This window comes from Pogoniulus pusillus, chromosome 6, assembly GCF_015220805.1.
Source record: "Pogoniulus pusillus isolate bPogPus1 chromosome 6, bPogPus1.pri, whole genome shotgun sequence".
In the NCBI taxonomy this organism is placed as follows: domain Eukaryota; kingdom Metazoa; phylum Chordata; class Aves; order Piciformes; family Lybiidae; genus Pogoniulus; species Pogoniulus pusillus.
Window position 1 is genome coordinate 15,781,582 of NC_087269.1, and position 27,832 is coordinate 15,809,413.

Here is a 27,832-nt window from a genome sequence, read left to right on the forward strand (position 1 = left end):
GATGTTGAGCATCTGTGCTGGTTTGGGACCTGTTTAAACTGGTCTGGACATTAAGAACATTCTATATATGTCTGCAAGTGATAATGGTCCAACTTGAAGTCATTGGCAGAGGTCCATATGACACATGTGATCACCCAGTTGGTTTCTGGGGTTATAGCTACAGAGGTTCAGAGACAAATTACACTCCAATAGAGAAAGAAATACTAGCAGTCTATGAAGGAATTAAAGCAGCTTCTGAAGTGATTGGAACTTAGTCACAATTGCTTTTAGCTCCTAGATTGCCAGTTCTAAACTGGATGTTCATGGACAAAAGTTCATCACCACATCATGCCACAGATGCAACCCGGTCTAAATGGATGGTTTTGATAACCCAACAAGCATGAATGGGTAATCCCGATTGAGCTGATCTAGTGGAAGTGATCACCAACTGGCCAGAAGGCACAGACTGTACAGAAACTCCAGAGGAAATTAGCTCATGCTGTGGAGGCTCCTCCCTATGATGATATCTCTGATCAGGAAAAGCATTGTGCTTTGTTCACAGATGGTTCCTGTTGTCTTGTTGGGAATAAGAGAAGATGGAGTCCCTCCAGGAGAATTACTGAAGCAAGAGATGGAGGAGGTCAATCCAGTCAATTTTCTGAGGTAAAAGCTGAAGTAAAAGCTGTCCAACTTGCTCATGATGTAGCTGAATGTGAGAATTGGCCTATCCTTTACCACTACACTGACTCGTGGATGGTAGCAAATGCTCTATGGGGTTGGCTAAAAGATTGGAAAAAGAACAGCTGGCAGAGGAAAGGAAAGCCTCTTTGGTGTGCTGATGTATGGCAGGACATTGATGCTTGTCTTGAGAAGATTCCAGTGAAAGTGCAACATGTAGATGCACACATGCCTAAGAACAAAGCTACCGAAGAACATCAACACAACCAGCAGGCAGATCTAGCTGCCAAAATTTCTCAAGTCGATACAAACGGTGATCTTGATCTTGATTGGAAACACTGAGGTGAACTGTTCTTAGCTCAGTGGGCCCATGATCCAGTTGGCAGCTGTCACTAGTGATGTTCCCCAAGGATCAGTGCTGGGCCCAGTCTTGTTCAATATCTTTATTGATGACCTGGACGAAGGGATTGAGTCCAGCATCAGTAAGTTTGCAGATGACACCAAGCTGGGAGCAGGTGTTGATCTGTTGGAATGTAGGAGAGCCCTGCAGAGGGACCTGGACAGGCTGGATGGGTGGGCAGAGGCCAATGGGATGAGACTGAACAAGGCCAAGTGCAGGGTTCTGCACTTTGGCCACAACAACCCCAAGCAGTGCTATAGGCTGGGGACTGAGTGGCTGGAGAGCAGCCAGGAAGAAAGGGACCTGGGGGTACTGATAGATAGTAAGCTGAAGATGAGACAGCAGTGTGCCCAGGTGGCCAAGAGAGCCAATGGCATCCTGGCCTGCATCAGGAACAGTGTGGCCAGTAGGACAAGGGAGGTTATTCTTCCCCTGTACTCAGCACTGGTCAGGCCACACCTTGAGTACTGTGTCCAGTTCTGGGCCCCTCAATTCAAGAGAGATGTTGAGATGCTGGAGCGTGTCCAGAGAAGGGCAACAAAACTGGTGAAGGGCCTGGAACATAAACCCTATGAGGAGAGGCTGAGTGAGCTGGGGTTGTTTAGCCTGCAAAAGAGGAGGCTCAGGGGTGATCTTATTACTGTCTACAACTACCTGAAGGGACATTGTAGCCAGATGGGGGTTGGTCTCTTCTCCCAGGCAACGAGCAATAGAACAAGGGGACACAGTCTCAAGTTGTGCCAGGGTAGGTCTAGGCTGGATGTTAGGAGGAAGTTCTTGCCAGAGAGAGTGATTGGCATTGGAATGGGCTGCCCAGGGAGGTGGTGGAGGCACCATCCCTGGAGGTGTTCAAGAAAAGACTGGATGAGGCACTCGGTGCCATGGTCTAGTTGACTGGATAGGACTGGGTGCTAGGTTGGACTGGATGATCTTGGAGGTCTCTTCCAACCTGGTTGATTCTATGATTCTATGATTCATCTGGACATCAAGGCAGAGATATGACCTACCGGTGGTCATGCAATAGGTCAGTTGACATATCCATGGACACTGTCACACAAGTCATCCATGACTATGCCATTTGTACTGCAGTTAAGCAGGCTAAGGGAATTAAGCTCTTGTGGTATGGTGAGAGATGGTCAAAGTACAAGTATGGTGAAGCCTGGCAGATTGACTACATCACTTTACCTCGTTGTTCTGGCAAGCAGTATGTGCTAACGATGGTAGAGGAAAGCACAGGGTGGTTGAAACCTATCCAGTTCCACATTACTGCTCATAACACCATTCTGGGTTTGGAAAAACAAATTGTGGCGATAAGGAACTCCAGAGAGAATCTAATCAGACACTGCAGCTCATTTCAAGAACAATCTTGTGAAAGTTTGGGACAAAGAGCATGGTTTTGAGTGGAGCTATCACATACCCTACTATGCACCAGCTTCAGGAAAGACTGAACGCTAGAATGGTTTGCTGAAAACTACTCTAAAGGCCATGGGGGTGGAACTTTGAAAAAACTGGGACAAGCACTTAACACAAGCTACCTGGTTGGTAAATAGTAGGGACTGTGTAAACAGAGCAGGGCCTGCACAATCAGATTTGGTGCAAACAGTAGTCGGTGATAAAGTTCCTGTTGTATGTGAAAAGAATCTGTTAGGGAAAACTGTTTGGGTATTTTCTCCTTCGGGCGAAGGGAAACCTGTCCAAGGGGTGGTATCTGCTGAAGGTCCTGGTCATACCTACTGGGTAATGCAGGAGAATGGTGAAATCCAGTGTATTCCCCAGAGAAATCTAACCTCAGCTGGAAAAGTTTACAATTCAGAAAGTATAATACAAGCTGTTAGAAGTTTCTGTTTCAGGTAAAATGTGGCGTCCAAAGAAAGTATCTACAAGAGAATCTATGGCACATGAGCACCAACCCAGTGTCACCTGGGAGTCCCTGTTTTCATCTCATCTGTGACGAGACAAACTGTTTCCTGTTTTCCAAGCTTTTGAATCACCTACATCTGAGATAGCTGGAATGAAGTGTGAACTGAAAACATAAACCATACTATTCATTATTGTAAATGTTTTAGATTAGACAGATAATTCTCAGCAAAACACTGAGTGATATAAAGGGGTGGGCTGTGCTGGTTTGAGGTTAATTTGAATATTTTAATGAGAGAAAAAATATCATTGGTTGTGAAAATAAGACAATAGTGATGTCTATATCAACCATTGGTTTTGCTGAGAGGTATAAATAGTCATAACAATAACAAAGTCTCTCACTTCTTCAGTCTGGGTTCGTATCTGCGTCTTGCCTTCACTCCTCTGCTTGAAAACCTATGTAACTGCATCTAATAATTTTCTCCTAACTTCTTATTGGCTCTGGCATCTCACCTCTGCTTATCTTCAAAACTAATCACATAAGCTTTTAATGAGGGTTTATTTGGTTATTTTTGAGATAACGAGGGGTGGGAAGAAGGAGGGGGTTTGGTTAGGAACCCTTCTGGGCAGTCTTGCTGTTGTGGAGGGGTTTTGAAGTTCTGTATTACTTCTAACTTGTGTATAATTGTAAATACTTGTATATATTGTATATATACGCTTGTGAATATGTGCTGTGCTGTAAATATAGCTTTATTTTGACTTCCAGCTGTTTGAGTTAGCCTGGTCATTGCAAGTGGGGGGTGGAGGAACTCCCTAATTAACACAGCATCCTAGTCTTCAGGACTGAGAAAAAGGAAGGAACACTGGACTTAGCTTTATCTTTATCGTGGCACTTGGTGCAATGGTCTAGCCTCGAGAATTGTGGTAAAGGGTTGGGCTTGATTATCTGTGAGGTCTTTTCCAACCTTGTTGATACTGTGATACTGTGATACTGTGATCTTTCAGTGCTTATTTTTTTGACTCTGTGATGACCTTTATTAGGGCAAGTGAAGGTGCAACTACATGTCAAAAAGCCACATAATGAAGATATCTGTTCAGACTTTAAATATTTCTTAATAGAAAGTTTTTACAAGGCAGTCAGACTCAGTTTATCACTGTAAGTTCTGAATCACAGAAGTTTAGATGTGGAAGGCCAACAAATGTGAATATATTATGTAAAACAGCTAATTGCAAACTGCTTTGCAATAAAAATTACCTTCTATTCAAGGCAAATTTAAATAAAATGACTCAAAGATCTCTGTGCAGTTTTTCTAGTTCAGTGGAAAAAGATAATTGCTTTTCAGAAGAACTGATCTTTGAGTTTTCTCTGTTTGATGCCTCAGCCTGCAAAGAATGAGCTGAATTATCTTACTACCTAAAATATCTAAGAGCAGGCTGTTTTTTAGCAGGTCACAGTAAAGACTTTATATTCAATATTTTTGTCTTGGTTTGTATTTACCTCCTCTAGCACTTAGAGGGCTATCAGAGCTGCTCCTCTGGCCCCAGTATCTAAAGGAGAAACAAGCTATAAATTTCCATGGCTGCATATATTCTTAAACATTCACTTTTGCTATTTATAGTCTTCTTTTGGCTGGCACTGAAAATGTGACCTGATTACATGTGCAAGTGTGGATCGCATCACCAGTGTATTTATTTAATGGATCCAACTTTTGGATCAATTCTTAATCACCTTCTTTTGAGTGACTACCACTCTACTGTTGATTAGCTATTAGCAGCACAGCTAGAACATACCACACTCCTTTGAACAACCCACATGGGGGCTTACCAGAGGGATATTTGACCTCTGAGGAAAACACAAGCATGAAAATAGAAGAAATCTTTGAATAGAGTGCAGAATATAATGTATAATTTTAAAAATCAGAATGCATTTCTCCAATAAAACTAAAGCAAGGAATACATGACTGATTCTGTACCCTTTGCTCCTCGTTGGTAAAGTCTGTGGGGATCCATCTGAGGTTATTTAAATGCAAGAAAATGAAACTCCATAACCACCAGCAGCTGGGTTTGGAATTAAAACAAGTATTTATATAAGTTTTATTTTCTCCAACAACAACAAAACACAGTGAGTATTTTGCAGATAAAATTTATACACATATATAAAGAGCCTCATAGTTATGTCCTCATTCCAATGACTGTAATTGTATTGCTTCAGATAACCCACAGCCATCTCTCTAGGACAGAAAAAGATTCAGTACCATGTGAATTCAATCCTTTTCAGAATTATCACAGCTGCTGGATAGGAAATAAATGACTGAATGAAGGTCTGCAGAGCCCTGTCCTGTACTGACAAAGATTTCAGCTACTGTGGGATAGTCTGGAGAATCTCCTCATCAAGCAAGGTATCTGGTCTGTAAAAACTTTTTACTAGTCCTGGTTTTAACAGTAAATATGTCCTTTTTTCCCCCCTGCTTTTGAGCTCTATCTAAGGTCTATGTTCTCAAGACTCGCTTTCTCAAGACTTAACCTCTGTGTGATGCATTTGGGGAACTTTGTTGAAGGTTCATGCTTGTGCTTAGAAACTTTGGCCAAAGGCAAACAGTAATGTGAGTTTGAAATATACTTGCTGTCCGAATAGAGTTCTCTCAAAGTCCTGCTGGTGAGAGAGCTGAGTTTGAGTCTGTTGCCAGGTGAAAGAAGTAAAAGCATAAACTTACTTTTCTAGTTTACTAGTAAAATCAACATGCAATATTGACAATGCCTCTGGAAGCAAAGACTTAGAATTTAAAGGAACTAAATAAAATTGAGATGTAGTGATTGAGCCTCACCCTTTCTGCAAATGTCAGAAAACCTCTTTCCCTTAATCACCTGTATGTTGGCTAAAAGTCTAAAATTCTTTGCTCTTCCTTTTTTCTACACTGATATGTGAGTTGCATTTGGCTCGGATGTTACTGAAAAAGAATCATTAGAAGTTTATTTTTTAATTTTTATTAATGGAAATACTGGAAGTGGTTGTGATCAAGTGTGAAGCAGGACTTGGAACCTTGCAGCTAACATCTGAGAAAAGGTCTGTGGAAAGATACTGATGGGATACCTTTGGTGTGTAAGAGTTGTGCACTCCCTTTCTCTCTTTGAAATTTTGCCTAAAGTGAAGAAGCAGAGTTGTGTTATGCAAAATGAAAAGATGATGAAATGTTGAGTCAAAGAGATAAATAAAACACAACTATCCCATCTATATATTATTTATATATTTTAAAATTTAGTTATTTTTATATGCAATTATATATTTTTATATATATATATAAAATAATATTTTAGGAATAAAACTTCAGAAAGGGCAAAACCATATCTGACCTTTTAGATGGGATAAGTGTATTTCATTTACCTCTATTGCATCATTGTATGCTACTTCTCTGGCAGACATCCTGCAATTCTGATTCTTGGAGAAAGTTGATCCAGTTTTTGGCAGGAGGGTTGGACTTGGTGGTCTCTGGAGGTCCCTTTTAACCTCTAACATCCTGTGAGTCTGTAAACCAGGAACTGTATGCAATTCATCCCATTTAGCAGGTGCCAGTCAGGAGAGATATATTTGCTGCACTGCAGCAAGCTTGTTAGAAATAAGTGCTGTACTAGTGAACTTGTCCACTTAACTAGGACAGGTGTTTAGCAGGAATGCTACCTCTGATTCTCTCTGTGCTGGTGTCTAGATTGCAAATGGTCCTGATAGTGACAAAAAGTGATATATTATCCTTTGCTATGCAGAGGTGGATGTCAAATTAATTTGGGGGTTTCTTGCACTGAGAAGCATAAACTGAAATTTCCTTTGCTCGGGGAAGAATGCAGTGTTTTGCAATCGTGCCCATATACTACTTCTCTTCCTTCTGAGTATTTCTTGTTTCTGAAGATAGCATCGTAGGCACAGTTGTCCCCTTGCACCCGAGGTCTGCAGACTGGATAAGGAACATTTGAATTCATTGCAGGTGCTTAGTGCTCTTCTGTCTGAGAAGGACCCATGTAGTAGAGATTTGCTGTACTCAGTCTCAGATACAGATTCTCCTCCCCTCCATGATCCTCAAACTCTTTTTAATACCGAAGTTTTTAATAGCAATAATGTGTTATAGCTAAGAACTTAATTTTTTTTCTGTCACTTAGTGCAAGAATCATCTCTCTCTCTCCTTTGTTGTTGGTTTTTTTTTGGGAGTGGGGAGAAGTGGGAGGGTGTACAGCAGGTTACATAGACAATCAAGGATTTGAGGAGAAGTGGATCTGCAGCAAAGTCTGCTTGGGTTTGGACGCTAATGTATGTCACTGTTCGTGTTTGCATGCATTTGGTGTACACCAAGACAAGCACTTAATCTATGCAAGCCATCCTGCTGTTAATTATAAGACCATTCCTAGAGGGTGTTCACTTTGTTCCATTTCAATAATCTTCTAATGTGTGTAACTCTGTATTTACAGAGCCAGTATAGATCATTCTCTTTATTGAAAGCCATTGAGTTAAATAATGTTCCATAAAAATGTCAATAGACTTGCATATTATATAACAACCTTTTCAAATATTTTTTTTCTCATACAAGTAATTTGAAAGTTAGTCACAGGATGTGTGGTAAATAGTAAAGAAAAACATGACAGATTATATCTAGAGCTGTGTTATTTGCAGACTGAATTTCCAGTGGAAGTAATGAAAATCTTTGTTTGACTTCAATTAAATTTTCATCAGACTCTCAAGCTTCCAAGCAAACTAACCTATGTGGAAGGAGCATGTTAATGTGAATGAGCAAGTTCTTGCTTAAATGTTTTCAGGTCTGAAACATGTCTTCAACAAACAGACATTACTAAGTATTTCTGATACATAGAATTGATCAGAATGTACTTGTTTTCCAAATGACTAACAGTGATTTGAGAAGAGAAATTTGAACTGCCACCAGTTTAAAAAGAGTAATATTTTCACTTCTTGCAATTTGCTTATCGAGCTGCAGATCACAGCAACCAGCATTTAGACCTGCAGAATATTTTCTGTCCATACTGACAAGTATTTTAATTGTAAACTAGTTTGTAACACTAGACTAGGTAAGAGAGGAACACTTAGTAATTGCATCTAATGACAACTGAGGAAGCCCGTGGCATAGTAAGATTCCTCCCCCCCCCGGCCTTAGGTAGGCTTAGCACCCCTTTTGCCCATCTGCCCCTGTACCTTCCATATAGAGCTTACTATGAATTTATGGGAAGCTCCACAGACCTTGGTCTAGCACTTTGTAGTTACTGTCTGCACAAATGCACTGACATTGGGGAGTTGGTACCACACGTTTCAGTGGTGCTGAAACTCTTTCGTCTGTCTTTTACCCGATTTTACTGGTAGAAATACTGCTTAACAAGCTTATGGACTGAAGTTCTCTGTCTTTCTTTGCTTCCATGTCAAAATGAGTAACTGTTTTTTACCCCAATACTCTGTTTGACTGCTAAATGTTTCTGTGAGTCTCTGAATGCTAATTAATCTAGTAGTGAACTCACTGAGGAAATTAAAGGTCTGAAGTACCTTTTTCAACCTTGACAGACACTGAGAAGTATCATTTGCTTAATTGTTTGTGTAGAACTGAATACAAAGCAAAAAGTTTTATAACTAAATGTCTAGGAGATCCATGTGCCTGTCTACATCAACTTGCAATGTATGAAATAATTCAGGTTCAGGCCAGCAGAAATATCATGAAGGCAATATTTTGCATTATTTCCCTGGATTTAGCCTTTGGATATTCCAGAGGATGAGCAATAATGCAGGGACATTTGCTGACAGATAGGGAAATCCAGGTAGCCTGAACCAAGAGCTGGAAGGTTATAAGCTAAAGATATTCCTCCCAGGCTCTGCACATCTGTAGGTTTAACACTCTTTTCTGTAATTAGTCATGAATACCAAAATGGTAGTGAATGTATAGGTGCATGAGCTTCGTGAAATAATTTAGAGATATTTACATTTTTGTGGTGGTTTGGCTGTTATCCACCCCCCCCACACACACTTTAGAAGGTACCCCAGCTAACTCAGCCAGACTCTGGGAATATAAATGAAGCTATTTATTTACAGCTAGCACAATATACAAGCAGTTATTTACAATATATACAGAAATATATAAAAATATACAAGGTAAAAACAATACAGAAGCACAACTCCCCTCCCAGAAACCTGAGTCTCCAGGAGGGGCTCTCAACCACCCCTGCACCTTCCCCCTGCCCCTCTCAACTTTACCCCAGTCCTTAAGGAAGAAAAGAGGTTCAGCCAAGAGGTTAAGAAGCAAAGGTTAGTGGCAGTGAGGTTAGGGAGATGTAGCTCAGTCTGAAGCCAGAAGCAGAGTGAGAAGATGGCGAAAAAGTGTTATCTAATGTTTTCCTTCTTGTTCCCATACCTCTCAGCGAGACTGTGAGGGAAGGAGACACAGCCATTGTTTTCCTTTCACAGACAATTATCTACTTTTTCTCACCAAAACATTCTAGCCTGCTTCAAACTAGCACAATTTTCTTTTCTCAAGTGTCTTGTCATAAGCAGAAATAAGAATTCATGAAAGTGCAGCAGAATTGCCTAGTTTCTCCTTTTCCTAAATGACAAGTATTTTGATGGCTTTATGCTGCTTAGATATTATGTTTGTCATTTCACTTAACAGGGAATGAACCAATTAGTCTATATTTTTTCTATATTTTTTCCCAACAGTAGCACCAGGCAGCCTTCCTCAGAAGGAGACTACAATGGTGCTCTGTCAACAACACAAGATCACTGCTTAGTTAAACAGTGCTTGAAGGAATCTAGCTCAAAGATCAGTGTGCAAGCGATTAATTGTCCTGTGCATGTAAGAGGGACTTGAGCAGTTATGTCACTTTTCTTCTCCTTTAGCTGGACTACTGCAGATGAAAGCAAGCTGCAGATCAAAAATTATATTTACAATGTGTTTAAATAGGGGTTAGTCAGGCATATACAGTGTTCCAGGGCAGGTAAAATTGGTTCATTCCCAAAAAAGTGACTTCAGTTTGTAATACTCATGGGTACTTAATTTCAGGATAATTACAGGCAAGTTCTCGAGTTTTTTTGCATTAATTAATCCCTACCACATTTATTTAGAAACTTTAGAAGATACCAGAATCTCCTCTGGGTTTTCACACTTTCAAGAAAGTTCATAACAGCATATTGCAGGATGCCTTTGCACTTCAGTGAATAAATATCACTGAAGATGAGCCAGCAGTATGCCCAGGTGGCCAAGAGAGCCAATGGCATCCTGGCCTGTATCAGGAACAGTGTGGCCAGTAGGACAAGGGAGGTTATTCTTCCCCTGTACTCAGCACTGGTCAGGCCACACCTTGAGTACTGTGTCCAGTTCTGGGCCCCTCAATTCAAGAGAGATGGTCAGATACTGGAATGTGTCCAGAGAAGGGTGGCAATACTGTTGAGGGGCCTGGAACACAAACCCTATAAGGAGAGGCTGAGGGAGCTGGAGTTGTTTAGCCTGGAGAAGAGGAGGCTCAGAGGTGGCCTTGCTGCTGTCTACAACTACCTGAAGGGAGGTTGTAGCCAGGTGAGGGTTGGTCTCTTCTCCCAGGCAACCAGCAATAGAACAGGGGGACACAGTTTCAAGTTGTGCCAGGGGAAGTATGGGCTGGATGTTAGGAGGAAGTTCTTGGCAGAGAGAGTGATTGGCATTGGAATGGGCTGCCCAGGGAGGTGGTGGAAGCACCATCCCTGGAGGTGTTCAAGCAAAGCCTGGATGAGGCATTCAGTGCCATGGTCCAGTTGACTGGCTAGGGCTGGGTGCTAGGTTGGACTGGATGATCTTGGTGGTCTCTTCCAACGTGGTTGATTCTATGATTCTCTCTGTAATTCCTAAAAAAAGACTACTTCTATTTCTATTTTAAAGAGCAGAGTAAAAATAAGCAATGAACTATCTTTCCTATATACATTAAAAATATCAGACATAGGAGTACTCTTGCCAGTACAGCCTGATGAGTTTGCAAAAACATTTTGGTCTTAAGCATATTACTGAGAAATTGTAAAGATTTGTATAAACTTGCTTTAATGCTGGTATGTAACTGAAAATCTCTAAGAAGATCTGGAGTAAACATAGCTGGCACTTGACAACCAGAATTACTAATGAGTTAGCTTACTGAGGAGCATAATTAATGTAGGCATACAGAAGATTTCCCGTGGTTTATTTCTCTGTTAACAGGTTTCATGCTATCTCAAATCACCTTGTATTTCACAGTATCACAGTATTATCAGGGTTGGAAGAGACCTCACAGATCATCAAGTCCAACCCTTTACCACAGAGCTCAAGGCTAGACCATGGCACCAAGTGCCACATCCAATCCTGCCTTGAACAGCTCCAGGGACAGCGACTCCACCACCTCCCCGGGCAGCCCATTCCAGTGTCCAATCACTCTCTCAGTGAAGAACTTTCTCCTCACCTCCAGCCTAAATCTCCCCTGGCACAGCCTGAGGCTGTGTCCTCTCATTCTGGCACTGGCCACCTGAGAGAAGAGAGCAACCTCCTCCCGGCCACAACCACCCCTCAGGTAGTTGTAGACAACAATAAGGTCACCCCTGAGCCTCCTCTTCTCCAGGCTAAACAATCCCAGCTCCCTCAGCCTCTCCTCGTAGGGCTGTGCTCAAGGCCTCTCACCAGCCTCGTCGCCCTTCTCTGGACACGCTCAAGCATCTCAGTGTCCCTTTTAAACTGGGGGGCCCAGAACTGAACACAGTACTCAAGGTGTGGTCTAACCAGTGCAGAGTACAGGGGCAGAATGACCTCCCTGCTCCTGCTGACCACACCATTCCTGATGCAGGCCAGGATGCCACTGGCTCTCTTGGCCACCTGGGCACACTGCTGGCTCATGTTCAGGCGGGTTACTGTGTGTTACTGTGTGAGGACATACACCTGGGCAGTCAAGCAGGACTGAGTACCACAGGAAATGCTCAACACATCTAAGAAAAAAACAACCTTCCTCCATGTTCAGACCACACTCCTATGTTATTTTACTTCCTTACTTTGGCTCTTTTAACAAAAGAGATTAATAAATATGATAAATCCATCAAAAGACCCCACCCATAGCCAAAACCAATCCCAAAACAGCTTGCCAACCACCCACTCCCCCAGCGCTGTCTGTTAATGCTACTTGAGAACTTGCTGTCCATATACCTTTAGTTCAGTCCACAGATGATCTATTCAATTCCTGGAAAAAACACAGCAAACGTTTTACACAATGAACTTCTTGTGCAGCGTTACAGTGTCATGGTGTTTGTTATTTGGCAGGATTAGTTCTATGGGCTTGCTGTTTCCTTGGTATTGTCTTTCCACATTCTTGTTAACTATTCAGATGTCTGGTTTACTGCTCTGCTCTCCTCCTCTTAAATATAAAAAACCATAAGATGTCTGTTTTACTGCTCTGCTCTCCTCCTCTTAAACATAAAAAAACAGAGGTTGGCCTCTATAAGTTCTGCTATAAATGATATACTGAAAGAAATTGTCAAATACAGAGTATGTGCTTTAACTGCCATAAATTGTGGTTCAGGTTACAGTGAAGTGACTGAGTTGCTGTGGTGGGTTGAAAGCACCCCCAAAATAAATTGCCAGACTAGTTCAGAAGGTTTGGAAGCAAAATGGAGCTCTATTTCCAAGCAAGCTAAAAATCTGTAAGCATAGAAATACAATGAATATGTACCAAATATATTTACAATTCAGAAAAAAACACAAGGACCCCCTCAAATTGTCTCCCACACCTCTGGACAAACCCACAAGAGGCTACCAATAGCCTCCCTTCCCCTTCCTCTTCTCAGTACCTCACAGACAGAAGATGCCAGCAGAAGGACAGGAAAGAGATAAAGGAGTAATTCAAAGCAGAATCGCAGAGAGAAGGAGCCAAAAGGAGAGAGAACTGTTTGTGCAGCAAACTCTATACTGATCCAGCAAGCAAATTGAATGATATAGACTTATCTATAAGTTTTCTTTTGTATCCAATGCCCTAGTTTATTTACCTTTTACTGTTTTTTCTACTCAACATCTTTGGATTTTTCCTATTCTTTGCTTATAATTTAGAGCTGGGCTAGAGTATGAAACTACCACAGTTGCCATATCTTTATCTAATCTGAAACATACTTATTAAACATGGGAGCGGAGATAATTGTTGCCATGGTTTTGGAAGATCCATAGAAGAGAAAGGGGCAATAGAGTTGTCAAAAAATAATGGCTTCAGTCTTCTCTGTTTGGGTGAACTCCTTTGCCATGATATTTGCATACTCTAGAAATTGGAACAAGAGGATCCAAATCTGCCCATAAGGGTTAGAAAACTTGTTGGTGATGTTTTTGATCACTAGGTGGAGACACTACAAATTAAATTATTTGGTACAAACATTTAAAAACATTTTAAAAATGAAATTTACATGATGTTCCTGGTAGTAAAGTGCACCATGCTTAAACCCTTAGTTTCTGCTATTCCTTAATTTTGAATCATGGAATCATAGAATCAACCAGGTTGGAAGAGACCTCCAAGATCATCCAGTCCAACCTAGCACCCAGCACTATCCAGTCAACTAGACCATGGCACCGAGTGCCTCATCCAGGCTTTTTTATTTGTTTTACTGTTCCTTCATAGGCAGCCAAGAATTTCCAAGTACCACTCTAAAATGTATTTTTAACACAACTCTTTATGGTTTTGGTGGCATTTCCCCATAAAACTACTAAAAATTCCATTAAATTTTCCCCATGAGTCAGCAAGAGTGGCAGAGCAGGGCTCTCATACAGGAAAACTACCTGATTTTTTCTTTCATTCCCAAAATTAAGTCTTGCAAAACCACCTATTTTAGCTCAGGTGTTGTAGAATCCTGATTAACTTGCTGCAGGAAACGTGGTCAAGGCCCCACATAGATCAGTGTGATCAAAGGCAATGCCACATGGACTCCAGATGATTCAATGTGAATTATGCTAGAGATGTTTATTGATCATTCAGCTCTCAATAAATACCCTCAAGGCCGCAAGGCACATGCCTACATGCATAATTAGTCAAGGACAACCCACTCCATCAGCATAAACCACGCCTTGTTTTTCTCATTAACGAGGTGTCCATTATCTACCCCTTCTGAGACAAGTTAGCCAGCAGCGGGTGGGAACCAAGGTCAGCATCCGCTTGTTATTGTCCTTCTTCACTCTGTTCCCACATCCTTCTTCACTTTGCATTCCCACAGCAAAGATTGTGTTTCTGTGCATGAAAACTTCATTTTTGATATGAATCTCATACTCAATGTCAACTTGTATAATTGCACATGTCAGAATTCTCTTACGAAAAACATTTATTATGTTAGTATGTTGTTGCAATAGACATGTAAAAACCTTTGTAGAAAATGCATACAAAACGTAATTGGTGACACAAGTGTTTTGTCTTGGCCCAGGGAGTCATCACCTAATACCATTAGCTAGTTCAAACGTGTGCCACTCAGAGGTAGCAGACACAAGCGACAAAGCTCCTGCCTCAAAAATCTGGCAGATCAAGGAGACTTCACACCCCATTCGTGGAGCAAGGGTTTGACCTCTTTGCTCTCACCTTGCCCCATGGCCATGCCATGAACAGTCAGAATCCCAGCATCAGAGAGATACTCTCTCCTATGGTGATTTGATGAGCACATTACCTTGGCAACCATTATGTAGCACATGCAGGTCCAGTTTGCACGAGTTCATGAAGGGCAGGTCCTGCTTGATGGATCTGATCTCCTTCTATGACAAGGTGACCTGCTTAGTGAGTGAGGGAAAGGTTGTGGATGTTGTGTCCCACAGCTCATGACTTGGATGGGTGGATACTTCACTGAGTAAAAACTGGCTGACTGGCTTGGCAAAAAGTGTGGTGGTGAACTGAATTAAACCCAGCTGGCAGGTGGGCACAAGTGGTGTTCCCCAGGGCTCAGTCTTGGGGTCAGTTCTGTTTAGTATCTTTATCAATGATCTGGAAGATGGGAATGAATGCACTGTCAGTAAGTTTGAAGATGACATTAAATTGGGAGGGAGTGCTGATCTGCTTGAGCATAGGAAGGCATTGCAGAGGGACCTGAACAGGCTGGCCTGATGGCTCAAGGCCAGTGGTATGAGATTCAGCAAGGCTAAGTACTGCATCTTGCATTAAAGTCAGAACAATCCCATGCAATGCTCCAAGCTTAAGGGAGGGGTGGTTGGAAAGCTGACTGGCAGAGGAAGACCTGGGAGTGTTGACTGATAACTGTCCTCATGTTGTGCCAGTGGAAGCTTCGATTGGATATTAAAATACTGAAAGGGTTCTCAAACACTGGAATAGGCTCCCCAGGGAGGTGGTTGTATTGTTACACATAGACTTATTTAAAAGATGCATAAATGTGGTGCTAAGAGGACATGGTTTAGAACTAGATTTGGTAGAGTTAGATAATGATTTGGTAGAGTTAGATAATGATTGCAGTAGATGATCTTAAGTATTTTCCAATGCTATGATTCTGTTTTTATTCCATTTTAATTGAGTTTAGAAGAAGAAAATGAAAAAGGCAACCCTAGGTGATCAAAATATTTTGAATAATACTTCAATAACCTCCAGGAAGGATCTCTCAGACCACTGGTGATTTGCAGCTGCAGCTACGAATGCATGATGAAGGGTACCTGGCAGTCATTATTCCATGCAATTGGTTTTGATTACTGATGGCAGAGGGAGTTTCTCTGTGTATTTTGGTTTGGTGTTTTGAGGTTGGAGGGGTTTTTTGTTTGTTTTCCTCTTTGCCTTGCACCAATGTTAGGCTCAGGTACTCACAATGATCTTTCTTGGCCTGTGCTTCTGTACTCAGCCTACATCACTGAAATAGTCCCTCTTGAAAAATGACTCATGCTACTTGCTTAGCCTCAGCAGACTTTATTATGACTTTTACTCCTTTCAGATATGGTTAAATTTTCGTTTTGAATTACTATTATTCAAGCTTATATAGCACAAAGGCTGACTTAATTCCTTGCATTACAGGTAGAAGGGCAAGTAGCAAATTGCCATAATGCAAAATTACCTTTATATTTGATAAAACCAGGATTTTCACTCAAATTCCTATCCCCTAAGAACACAGTCTTATTGAAAACAGAGAAATAGAGAAAATATTGCAGACTGCATGTTAAAATGTATTGAAGTGGTTTAATTAAGATACATATTGTTCACATGCTCATGTCAATTATGAGCAATCTCAAAACCCAAATCTGATACAAATCCCTTTTGTGGATTTCCCTGATACAGAAGCAGACTTTGAGCTCTGGGAGGAAAATGGGTACGTGCTGCACAGAGGGAAATGTAGAAAGAAAGAAAGAAAGGAAGAAAAAAAAAAGAAAGCTTTTGCTTGCTTAAGTTTCCAATGGCTAACATTGGCTAACATTTTTACATCCGGAGCTAGATTATCAAGCGAGATCTTGGTCCTGGGAGAGTTTCTGCCCACAAAGCCCACCCACTCACAAGAGCTGCTTCATATGTAAAAGTCAGCTGAAATCTCCGTCAGTGGTAAACAAAGCAACTTCTAGGTCTTCCTGTCATCTGTGATTTTAATCTGCAACAGAACATCAACCCTTGAGCTAAATTCATGCACTCACAATATCACTTTATCTTACACTGCTGTGCTATAGCAAGAACAGAAGTTAAACAAGCCTATGGGTTAATTTCACTACATTTTCCATCTGGATATATTAGACCATTATTTTAAGTATAGAAACAATACCCTAGACTTTGTATTTACTGTAAGATCAGTAAAACTTTTCTGGAAAGAGCTTGAAGAGAGTTTAATTTTAAGAGATTATAGGACAGCTCTGGTCTTCTTCAGTGGAAGACAGAATAATAAACAGACGTAACTCCTCTTTCACAAACACACTTTCTGACTATCGTTTCTGAATTCTGTTGCTGGAGCAATTCCTATTCTATTTCCAGCATCTCAAAGAGCAATGACACACAGCATTCACTACAGTGCTCCTCACATCAGGAATAAAAGGAACAAGGGCAAAATGAAAGTGAACATAGACAGACTTTCCATTACTCCCATTTTCTAAAGTAAATAATTTTTCTCTCTTATGATCTGCCCCTGCACATAGCTGATAGATGAATGCTTCCCCTTACTTTAGCTGAACCATCTGTGCTAGCAAGGTTTGCAAGAGAGAGCTCTATTCAGCAATTAAGAACTATTGCTGGCCAAAAAAAGTGCAACCAGCTTTCACAAACTTCTTCTTTAAAAAAAAAAGTCCATTCAATAGATTTTTTTTGGAGCATCACATCTTTTACTCTGTAAGATGTAAAATATATTTTGGCTTTATCAGCTCTAAAAATTACTGAAGGTAAACAGTTGGGGGCCTAGCTTTGAACAAAGAGATGGAATTTTTTCCCCCCAATATTTTTCAATTTCCTGTGCTCTTCAGACTTCTGGAAGAATTAGATAACTTTATGGTAGAATTTTAAATATTCTGGTTTGGCTTAGGCAGTGCTGTTTTACATTACTTGTTTTCACAGTACAGGGATTACTTGCTGTGCTTTAATGTGTGTTGTTCTTTTCAAAAGAATGTAAAACTTGAGCGTTAGGCTGATAATAAGAATGTTCCTTTCAGTGTGCTAAAGACATCTTTGTCTGGCACGCTTTACAGTGAGTCCACTATATATGACATTGTCTCAGTACAAAACTTGCCCTGTCTTGTCTTCCTGATTAATTAGAAACAGATTGTAGCCAGAGTTTTGACGGGTGGAAAGTGATTGTTACACAGCCAGGGACAAATGATTTTCCCACAGAGCCATTCCAATACTCTAAAACAAAGTTTAAAAATATCCCAGCATTTTAATATTTACATTCATCATTCAGAGAAAAAAAAGAAGAGCAAATGGAAGAATCTGTAAGATATGGTATTACAGCAGCCATTGTTCATTTTATGGCACTGTACAGAAACTGATCTAACTCCTCAGTTGTTACAGCTGGCGCAAAACCAGTTTCAGTCGCAGCATCTGTGTACAACCACCCAGTACAAAATTGGCAGTGAAATGCACTTATATAGGCAGGAAATTGTTTATCCTCTGATATTTTCTGTATGGTTTCCTATATAATGCTTGGGATCATAACTTAGGAAGCTCTTTTCAGAACCACACCAAAAAGGGGGGTGGGGTGGGTGGGGAATACAGCATCCCCACATCTGTCTGATGCTGTTTGTACATTCAGTGCCTCCCCGGAGGAAGAAAAGTTTTTAAGAGTGTTTCATTTTGGTTTTACTTCCTCTTGTTGTGATTTTTTTATGTGTATGTTTATGTAATTGCAGGACAAGGAGTAATGGGTTTAAACTGGAAGAGAGGAGATTCAAACTAGATGTTAGGAAAGGGTTCTTTACAGTAGGGGTGGTGAGACACTGGAATGGGTTGCCCAGGGAGGCTGTGGATGCTTCCTCCCTGAAGGTGCTCAGGGCCAAGTTAGATGGGGTCTTGAGTGACCTGTTCTAGTGGGAGGTGTCCCTGCCTATGGTGGGAGATTGGAACTGGATGATCTTTGAGGTCTCTTCCAACCTAAACCTCTCTATGTTCATTTATGCTACAGAATCAGGTGCAAAAGAAATTTTCCAACCTGCTTTCTGCCCTTGGAGCCATCCTTCTCAGGAGCAGGTATTGTGCAGCCCATAGTATCTCCTCTTGCTTTTCTTTCTTGGAGAAGTCTAAAGCCTAAACTTCAGGTTGATAGAACAGCAAAACTTCCATTATATATTTCTTTCTAGTTTTTTAGGGATAACTTGTAGATTCTTTAGCCTTTTCAACCTGGAGAAGGCTCTGGCAAGACCTTATTGTCGCCTTTCAATACTTAAGAGGGGACTTATAAGAAAGATGAGGCCTGACCAGTGCAGAGTACAGGGGAAGAATAGCCTCCCTCGTCCTACTGGCCACACTGTTCTTGGTACAGGCCAGGATGCCATTGGCTCTCTTGGCCACCTGGGCACACTGAATCAGCACATGCAGCTTCTTACATTCGTTTGAGCATCATTTAAATCACTTTACTCTCAGGACAAAAGTCTGTCACTAGGGTTTCTAGGTTGTTTTTTGGTGGGTTTTTTATGTTTAAGAGTAGACAGAAATAAAGCTTTTGAACTCCTAAGGGAAGTAAAATAAAAGTGCTCTGGATGAATTGGAGAGGAATACAGAAAATTGTATTTGATGACACACAGGCAAATAGAGAATAAATGAATCTTTGACACCTAATACAGATGCAGGGTACATGGAAACTCCCCCAAAATCTTCCCCATGACCAAACCAGATCATAAAATCCCAGTGCTTGCTTTCTCCCTCCTCCCTGGCCATTGTCTCCTGCTAGACCCAAACAGGCCTGACTGCGCAACAAGCAACCCTCTGTGGTCTTGAAGGCTGCAGGCTGGTTGCTTCCCCATGGGTGTACTAGGTAAGGACTCCCTCCAGAGAGCTGAAGGAAGGGAGAGAAAGGAGAAAGATTTGGCTTTGCTGCCAAAGCAGGATTATGGCATTGAAAAACAGAATTGCAATTTCTGAGGTCTGCCTCCTGGACTTCTCTAGTCCTCCCGCAGAGTTCTTTGGTTTTCCTAAGGGGACTTGAGCCAAACTGCCACAGAGGGCTGCATATTTTGTAAGAAATGATAAAACACCTCAGAGTCTTACAAAAACACAATTTAGTAAAGGAATCTATACTTGTCACCTTCTTAGCCTGTCACTTAACAGTAATTGAGCAGAAAGTTATTAAAAAAAAAAAAAAAGACTTCTAAGGGTGCAATTTCTTATCTCTTTATTAGTGCCTAACACCCTGAGATCCGTGACTACGAATGCCTGCAAGAACTATGTGACAGTTTTCTGTTGTGTCGGCCACAAACTGGGGAGCATAACACAAACAGAACACTAATTTTCTACAACATAGCATGAAGGTTTGTACTCCTGAACTTCCTTATACATGCCTAAAATATCAAGTGAAGCACCTGGGGGTCTTCAAGAAAAGCCTGGATGAGGCACTTAGTGCCATGGTCTAGTTGACTGGATAGGGCTGGGTGCTAGGTTGGACTGGATGATCTTGGAGCTCTCTTCCAACCTGGTTGATTCTATGATTCTATCTCTGGGGCAGCACGTTGGGGTTTGGATTTTTTTTTAATGTGTGTTTATTTGGAGTGACATTTTCCAGCACAACTAAGAAATCTCTTTTTACATATTAGAAATAATTAAAAATGGGTGTATGAGCAACTGTGATGGTTTGGGTGTTCCCTGCCCCGCCACACTTTGGAAATCACCCAGACTAGACTCAGACGGCTCTGGAAATTGAATGAAGCTATTTATTTACAGCTTATCACAAGATACAAACAGATATTTACAGTATCTACAGTTATACACAGAAATATACAAGCTAAAAAGTAATACAGAAACAGAACAGCCCTCCCAGAAACCTCAGTCCCCAGGAGGGGCTCTCAACCACCCTTTCACCTTCCCCCTGCCCCTCTCAACCTTACCCCAGTCCCAAGGAAGAATGGAGGTTTGGCCAGAGGGTTAGGAAGCGAAGTGGATTAATCAGAGAGATGGCAGAGAGGCTAGAGAGAAGTGCAGCTCAGGCAGTGCCCCAAGAAGTGCCTTATCTATGTTTGGATTATTGTTCTTATACGTTCTCAGCAAGCCTATGAATGAAGTAGACCTCATCACTGTTTCCCTCTCACAGCCTGTAATCTAGTTCTTCTCACCAAAACATTCTAGCTAGCTTCAAACTAGCACAGCCACTTAACAGAGGTATGTATTGTTCTCTCTGTGTTTTAAAACTGTTCGGTTTAAATACATTACAGTGCTCTGGAGTGGGTTCTTGTCAGCCAAATGGTAGTTTTTAGCTGGCATTTGCTGCTGACAATTGGCTACAAAAAATACTACTTTTGCACTGCGAGTGCTTGAAGAATTTGGGAAAGATTGTACTTTTCTCTGTCAAGTAACAGAAACGTAAAAATAAGTTGGAAAAAAGAAGTCACAGAAGGAAGCTTATAAAGATATGTGTCTATGGCTAACATTTACAGGTTTTGGACCAAGCCCCTCAGCTGTGCTTCTGGTGAAAAACAGCATCCTGCTATGTGATTTTGAAATCTCAAGTGCAGATGTGCCATTCCTTAGAAACATCACAAGTTATTTGCTCAAAGAGAGAATCAAATTTGTGTAAATTCATTAAGTCAAACACAGGACTGTAAGTACACATGATGAACCATATGTTCACCTCAAGAAGTGCTGAATCAAATGCACGAATGTTTACCCAAATAAACAGATGTGTGCACAAGTGATGTACTGCAGATATCTCTTAGAGATATTGCAAGTTCTTTCTAGAATCCAGTTCCTTTCCTCACTCCTAAACTGGGGGCAAACTTAATGAAATTATACTCAATTATTTTTCTTCTGTGAAAATGATTTTTGAATACCTACTCTTTTTACAGACACAGGTTCCACAAAATGAGCACTGAACTGTCACAATAACACTTTGGTTAGGAATAGTAAATGCACACACACACTGAAGTTAAAACAGTCTTTCACATGAGGCTACTAAAGCTTATAAAATACAGAAGCAACAGCTGGGAGTCCTACTTAGAGTGCAAGTCTTCCATCCCATCTGCAGAACAGATAAAACCATGTTCCTTAGGTTTTGTGACACTTTATTTATCAGTCTTTGTTATATACCTAGTTATAAATATGAAGTATGGCAACAAGTTTTAATTGATTCATCTTCTCTCATGGGTATCTTTACATCTTTTTCCCTTTTATTCTGATGAGGATTTGAAATATAAGATATTATGGATTCCAGCACCTGTCTGCAGGACACAGTCTCCAGTTTCAGCTAATACTACAAATATATCGCGCTCTTTAAGCTGAAAATGTGCCAAATTTTACTTTAAAAGAGCAGATGTTTGAGAAATGGAACTTTCCAAACCCCATATGGCATTAACCCAACAGTAAATTCTTTTTCTACAACTGTGAAAGCCTCATGCTCCTGGCAGAAGTTAGAGGACAATGGAAGCCTGTGTAACAAGGCCTGAGACCGAAAGTCCATCAAATGTCTCCCAGTAAATCACATGTATTGCCAACTCGGTGCAAATAGAACTGCCACTTACATTCCCACGACAACATACTTTAGGCTGTTCCTGCTTGTGGGATTTGGTGTCATATATCAGACAACCATATGTGTTTTAGAGATTGCTTGTGCTAATACGTGCCATGACCACAAATTGTGCCAGAGTAGGTTTAGATTGGATATTAGGAAAGGTTTCTGTATTAAAATAGTGGCTGAGCATTGGAACAGGCTGCCCAGCAAAGCGGTGGAGCCACCATCCCTGGAGGTGTTCAAAACCTGTGGGACATGGTTTAGTGGTCATGGTGGTGTTGGGTTGTTAATTGGGTTTGATGCTTCTAGAGGGCTTTTCCAACCTTAGTGGTGATCTGGTTCTATAAATAATAAGGTAGTCACTAAATGTAAGAACATAAGAATAGCTGCATTAGGTCAGTTCCAAGTTTTGTATCTGTCTTACACTGCCTAGAGAAAGCAAATGCCCCAAAAAAATAACATCAGACCAGGCAAGCATATAGAATATTCTCCTCTGAGACCTTACAGTGACTTGCAATTCAGCTCTGAAACAGACTGTTTCTGCCTGTTTAGTAATTATCAATGGACTTCACATTTTTTTTCTTTCCCTTCAATTACCTTGTCTGATCTTTTTCAACCCACACAAAATATTTTCCTACACATCAGAGGCTGCAAGAAGCTAACTACTGTCCCACCCTGACAAGTGGGACTGTGTATTACTTTAGTAGTAGAGGGATTTACCTTACTCTAAGAAAGCAATTATCTCTGTTTCTGTATCGAAGGCATTACAATAAGGACTGATGTTAAGAGAAATAGCTTTGTAGAGGGGTTTAATCTTTAGAATAGGTATGTTGTTTTGATTAGTGGGCTTTTATCATCTGTGTGGTATACTGTGTGCACTGGGAGCCAATTGTGTGTTGCTGTCTGGACAAGAGGCAGGAGATGTTATTATGGCCTTCCAGTATCTTAAAGGAGCTTAAGATATCTTGAGTTTACAAGAAAGGTGGTAAGGGACTTTTTAGGATGTCAGGTAGAATGGAGCAGAACTAGAAGTGGGTAGATTCAGATTGGATGTTAAGAGGAAATTCTTCAGCATGAGAGTGGTGAGACACTGGAACAGGTCACCTAGGGAGGTGGTGGAATCCCCATCTCTAGAGGTTTTTAAGGCCAGGCTGGATGGGACTCTGAACAACCTGATCTAGTGTGAGTTGTCCCTGCCTATGTCAGGGGATTGGAACTGGATGGTCTTTGAGGTCCCTTCCAACCCTGACAGCTCTGTGATGGATAAGGTCAGTGCTGTATACATACTGTGTATACAAACTAATAAAATTTACATGGCTCTAAACTTTGTACATCAGTTATACACCATCCCTACGGACTGAAATTCCATTCCAGTGCAGGAAAAGTTTAGTAACAGTACTATGTGGCATGTCTGTGATCAGTGACCATGCAGCCAGCATGCCAAAGTAGTACACCTGCTGAAAATGTGGGAAGGATGAGAAGGAGTAGTGAATGTAAAGACATCTCTGCAAGATGAAAGAAAAAAAAAGAAGTGTGGAATCAAGAGCTAAAATAAACTTCTTTTTTTTTTTTTTTTTCCTTGCATTGGTGATTATGAAAAAAAGGAGCTTGAGGAAGTTCTGATCACAGGGGGATATATCTGAGTAACTGTCAGAGTGCAGTGTCCATAGAACTACTTTGAGGAGAAAATAACAAGAGGAGTAGTAATAAATCCTGACAATCAGGGAGGCCCAACAAAGTTTTCTGGCAGCAGACCCAAAACAGACAAAGGAACACTGTTTCTCACAACATGTAATGCAACTTTGGAACTCATTGTCACCCCACTTAGTAAATGCAAAATTATTAATGGGTTCATGGGGCAATTAATATGGTGATGAAGGAAGACATACAGAAGCTATTAAACAGAATTATACTGATGTAACCTCACATTCAGGAATTCTCTAAACCATAGCTACATGAAAGTTGGGAGTGCATACTGCAAGAATAATTCACTCTAGAGTGATTTTGCTCCATTTTGTATCGGTAGTGACCACTACTAAAGACAAGACTGCATGTTAGATGGGTCTTCGATCTGATCCATCTCAGCTGCTTTTGTGTTTTAAGTCATTTGCAAAGTGGTAGATGGTATCATTATTTTTGCAAGTAAGGGCATAGATTCTTTGTTGTAAAGCAAGATCTATATTTTTTTTTAACTGCAAGACAAATCAGTGCAAGTAAGAGTCTTCACACAATAACAGCAGATCTATATTTTCACTCTGGTGGGCTCTCACAGTGTCATCACTTCTTTTAAGAATAAAGAACGTACTGTATGCATAGAAAGAAAAAGACAATTAAGAGAGTGATTATTTCTGTTTGTACAGTAGTTAAAAATTGCTGTACAAATATTATTTGTGATCTGCACTCGCTGTGCAGGGAAGATACAGCTGTTTCAACAAAGCTAATAAGTATGTAGTGAAATAGGAAACAGACTTGCTGGGAAAAAGTGAATATCTATAGTATGTAAACTGTATACTCTGAGAAGACAGGCTTCTTTCTTCACCCTGTTTCGTTTTAAAAGGTGGATTTCAGTTTTTATCCTGTATTTGTATTCAAAGGATGACTGTTTTGTGAAATTAGTAATGTGTTCCAGTATGCAAGATGCACAAATATTGGGCTAGTTTATATAAATTTGTGAAATACTGAAATGTTTCTACTAAGATTTTGAAAGCAGAATTCTGTTGGTGATGAGATTTTTTTCACCTGTGATCTATTAAAGGAAACACTGATTGAATTTTAGCTCCCAAATAGCAAATTAAGTTTGATTATATTTTAAATTGACTTTGCTTAGCAACAATGAACAAGCAATAGGACAGTAAACATGTAGTTTCCTGGATTCTTTTTGCTCTCTGTGAATGTAAGGGACACCTTTCTTTACCTGGTCCTCAGGAATCTGCTTGACTGCCACAACCTGTCAAAGATGACAGGAACTCATGCTATGACAGTGGCAGCTAGCTCCCTCAGTACCTTGGATATACCCTACTCAGTTCCACAGATTTGTGTCATAGGAAGTTTACTTAAAGGGTCTACAACTCGATTTTTATTTACTGCAGCTAGGAAGTCGTGCTCTGGACTCTGCCACAAACCAGTTAGAATTGGAAGGTCTGAGAAAAAACCTTATCAGTGAAGACTGAGACAAAGAAGGTATTGAACAACTCAGTCTTTCCTGTGTCCTTTGTCACTAAAACACAGCACCCTTATTTTTCTTAGTCCTCTTCTTGCTCCAATGACCCTGTAGAAGTCTTCCTTGCTTCCTCCACGTTCATCACTGATTTTGTCCCCAGTGGATATTTGGCCTGCCTGGTTCTGGCCCTGCATGTGCATGATATATTTCTGTACTCCCCCTGGGTAGCATGTCCACACACTTAGCTCCTGTATGATTCCTTTTGTGTCAGAGCCCATACAGAATTTCCTCATCTGTCCTGTCAGGACACTCTATTCTCCTCTGAAGTGGTTTTCCTTTAAAGATCAAACAGATCTCCCAAACCCTTTACCTTTCAGGGCAGTCATCCATGAGATCTTGTCTACCAAATCCTAAATTAACCTAACTTTAGGTCCTACCATAAGAACCTGTGTCTTTCCATCACAGTGCCAGATATACTGAGCTATGTAGCTGTGCACAGGATTCTAACACCTGCTTGCTCCCCACATGATGTGTATATGTGTGCGAGCACTTAAAAATAATCCCCACTCATGGTTATTTCTCAAGGGATGTATTACAGTTTCCCTACTGCATGGTCACCCTTTCTTCTCCCCTGTTTATCCAGACTGATACCTCTCCTGCAAACAGACAAACAAATAAAAACAACTCACAAACTAGTTTAAACCCAAGCTTGTTAGGTTAGTAAGCCACCTAGGAAAAAATGGTCTTGCCCCACTTTTATCAGATGGGTCCCACCTAACATATTTTCAAGGCTGATGAATGAAAGATGCAGAAAAGAACTTTCCTTGTACCTCTAATCTTGACCTTCAACTTTTCCACTTAAAGCTCAACCTGCCCATTTTATTCTTGATATTTGCAGCTGCACTCTGTATTTTAAAAAATCCCAACCCACCAAAATTACATTGGAATGCAAATCTGTTTCATGTGTTTGCCCTCTCTTTTTCTGCCGCTCTGCAATTTCAGTGGTCAAACAACCAGCAATATGTTTGTCAGGTTTCTTCTTCCTATGAATTTGCTCTATTTTGCCTTAAATGTTAATCTTCAGTATTAAAAAATCACCTTGTTACTGATGATGGCCCCTGTATTTTCTGCTGGGGGAAGATATCACTGTATAATATCAATGCCATACTTGTGCAATGAGTCTTGCTTCAAAAAATGTTTTTGTGTTGTTTCTCATGTAATTTATTTTCATGATAGGTTCTGTATTTAAATATGGGTGAGGAAAAATGTTCTCTCTCAAAATAGCCATAATGTTTTTGTTTATTGTCAGAAACTGTCATTTACCATGAGGTTATCACTTTTTCCATCCTCCTGGGCATACATTACAGCACAACTAAATTGTCACAGCACATTGATTATAAACTGGTGAATTACTGGTGTCTATCACAGTATTCAAATGGGTTCTTCTCCAGAGAAATACTTTTTCCAATGCTGAGTGCTCTGAAGTAGAAGTATATTAATGATTTATGTTTCAAACTTGCTCATAGTGTACTCCTTGCTTTTGTTCAGCAGGGTCCTGCTTCCTACACAGGGCTTGGGGAGACTCTGGTGTGGACACAGCTGAGTGGATTAAAAGTTCCCATCAATATACCAATCCATGTGTGACAGCATTGTGAAGAAAGCACTCCTTTATTCACTGAATGACAGTATTCAGTTGAGAACATTTAACAAGAATGCAAATGGACAGATCTGCTCTCATTCTGACCATGGCTAAATTTAAGCATAAGCACCAGAAAATATAGGTCACTGATTAATTCACTGAGATTCTGCATTCTTGCTCTGCAATAATGCCTTAATGACAAGTTACAGCAAACTCTTAAATGTGATAATTAATTCTGGTTACACATTATTAAGGTCAGAGAAACTAACAGGTTCACTAATGATTTCTATTTTAGAACATGGGGCATTTCAATCAAGAGTATATAAAATAGTAAATGTAAGGGAATTTAACAGCATTTACTGGCTTAGTACATGATTAAACATTGACTCCTGCTCAACATGCAGAGGTATTAAATGCTGCCAGAGTGGAGATCCAACATTTTTGTTGAAATAAGCAATTTCAAAACTTCTTCCACTTCATTGCAATTTACCAAAATTTTAAAAATCTTTCTTTTCAGGATTGATAGCAAACATAGTTGTTTCTGTTAAGCTTTTCCACTCCAAACTCTGCATACATCTTAGAAAAAGCTTTCCATAGGTTCAGGAGAAAAAAGAACATGCTGAATTTCTTGAATATTTGTTTTCTGGAGATTTATGATCCTCAATGAGTAGAAAGAAAAAAATTACAGCTCTGAGTACTTTATTCAGTTCTTCCCTTACGCTGCCATTGAAGTTACTGGAAGTTTCTCTAAGCCAAGGCTTAGGAGGCAATTCTGAAAAGCTGACTATTTACTATGAATGCGTTAGCATTATGACATCAGTAGATTGTCTATCTAATTAATCGTGTTACAGACTGGAAATTAACATCAGCCCCATCAACATCTGTCACACTTAAACATCTCACATTGTCATTTAGAGCTGTTAGCCTCATAGAACTTCTTACCTATCTCACCGACAACATTTCCAAATCATATATGCTTATTTATCACCCTGATTGCTATGAGCTGAGTTCTCTGAATTTGAA

At 40.4% G+C, this 27,832-nt stretch overlaps 2 long non-coding RNA genes across 2 annotated transcripts in view; both read left to right on the forward strand.

Annotated features, from left to right (window-relative positions):
• Positions 1-5,121: 5,121 nt before the first annotated feature.
• Positions 5,122-27,832, forward strand: part of LOC135176475 (uncharacterized) — a 33,370-nt gene continuing 10,659 nt past the window's right edge. Inside the window, exon 1 of the long non-coding RNA XR_010302671.1 lies at positions 5,122-5,313. This is a non-coding gene — a long non-coding RNA (uncharacterized LOC135176475). The remainder of the gene's footprint in view (positions 5,314-27,832) is intronic.
• Positions 5,907-27,189, forward strand: LOC135176474 (uncharacterized). The gene is made up of 2 exons (XR_010302670.1): positions 5,907-5,978; positions 26,719-27,189. It is a non-coding gene; the product is annotated as an uncharacterized LOC135176474 (long non-coding RNA).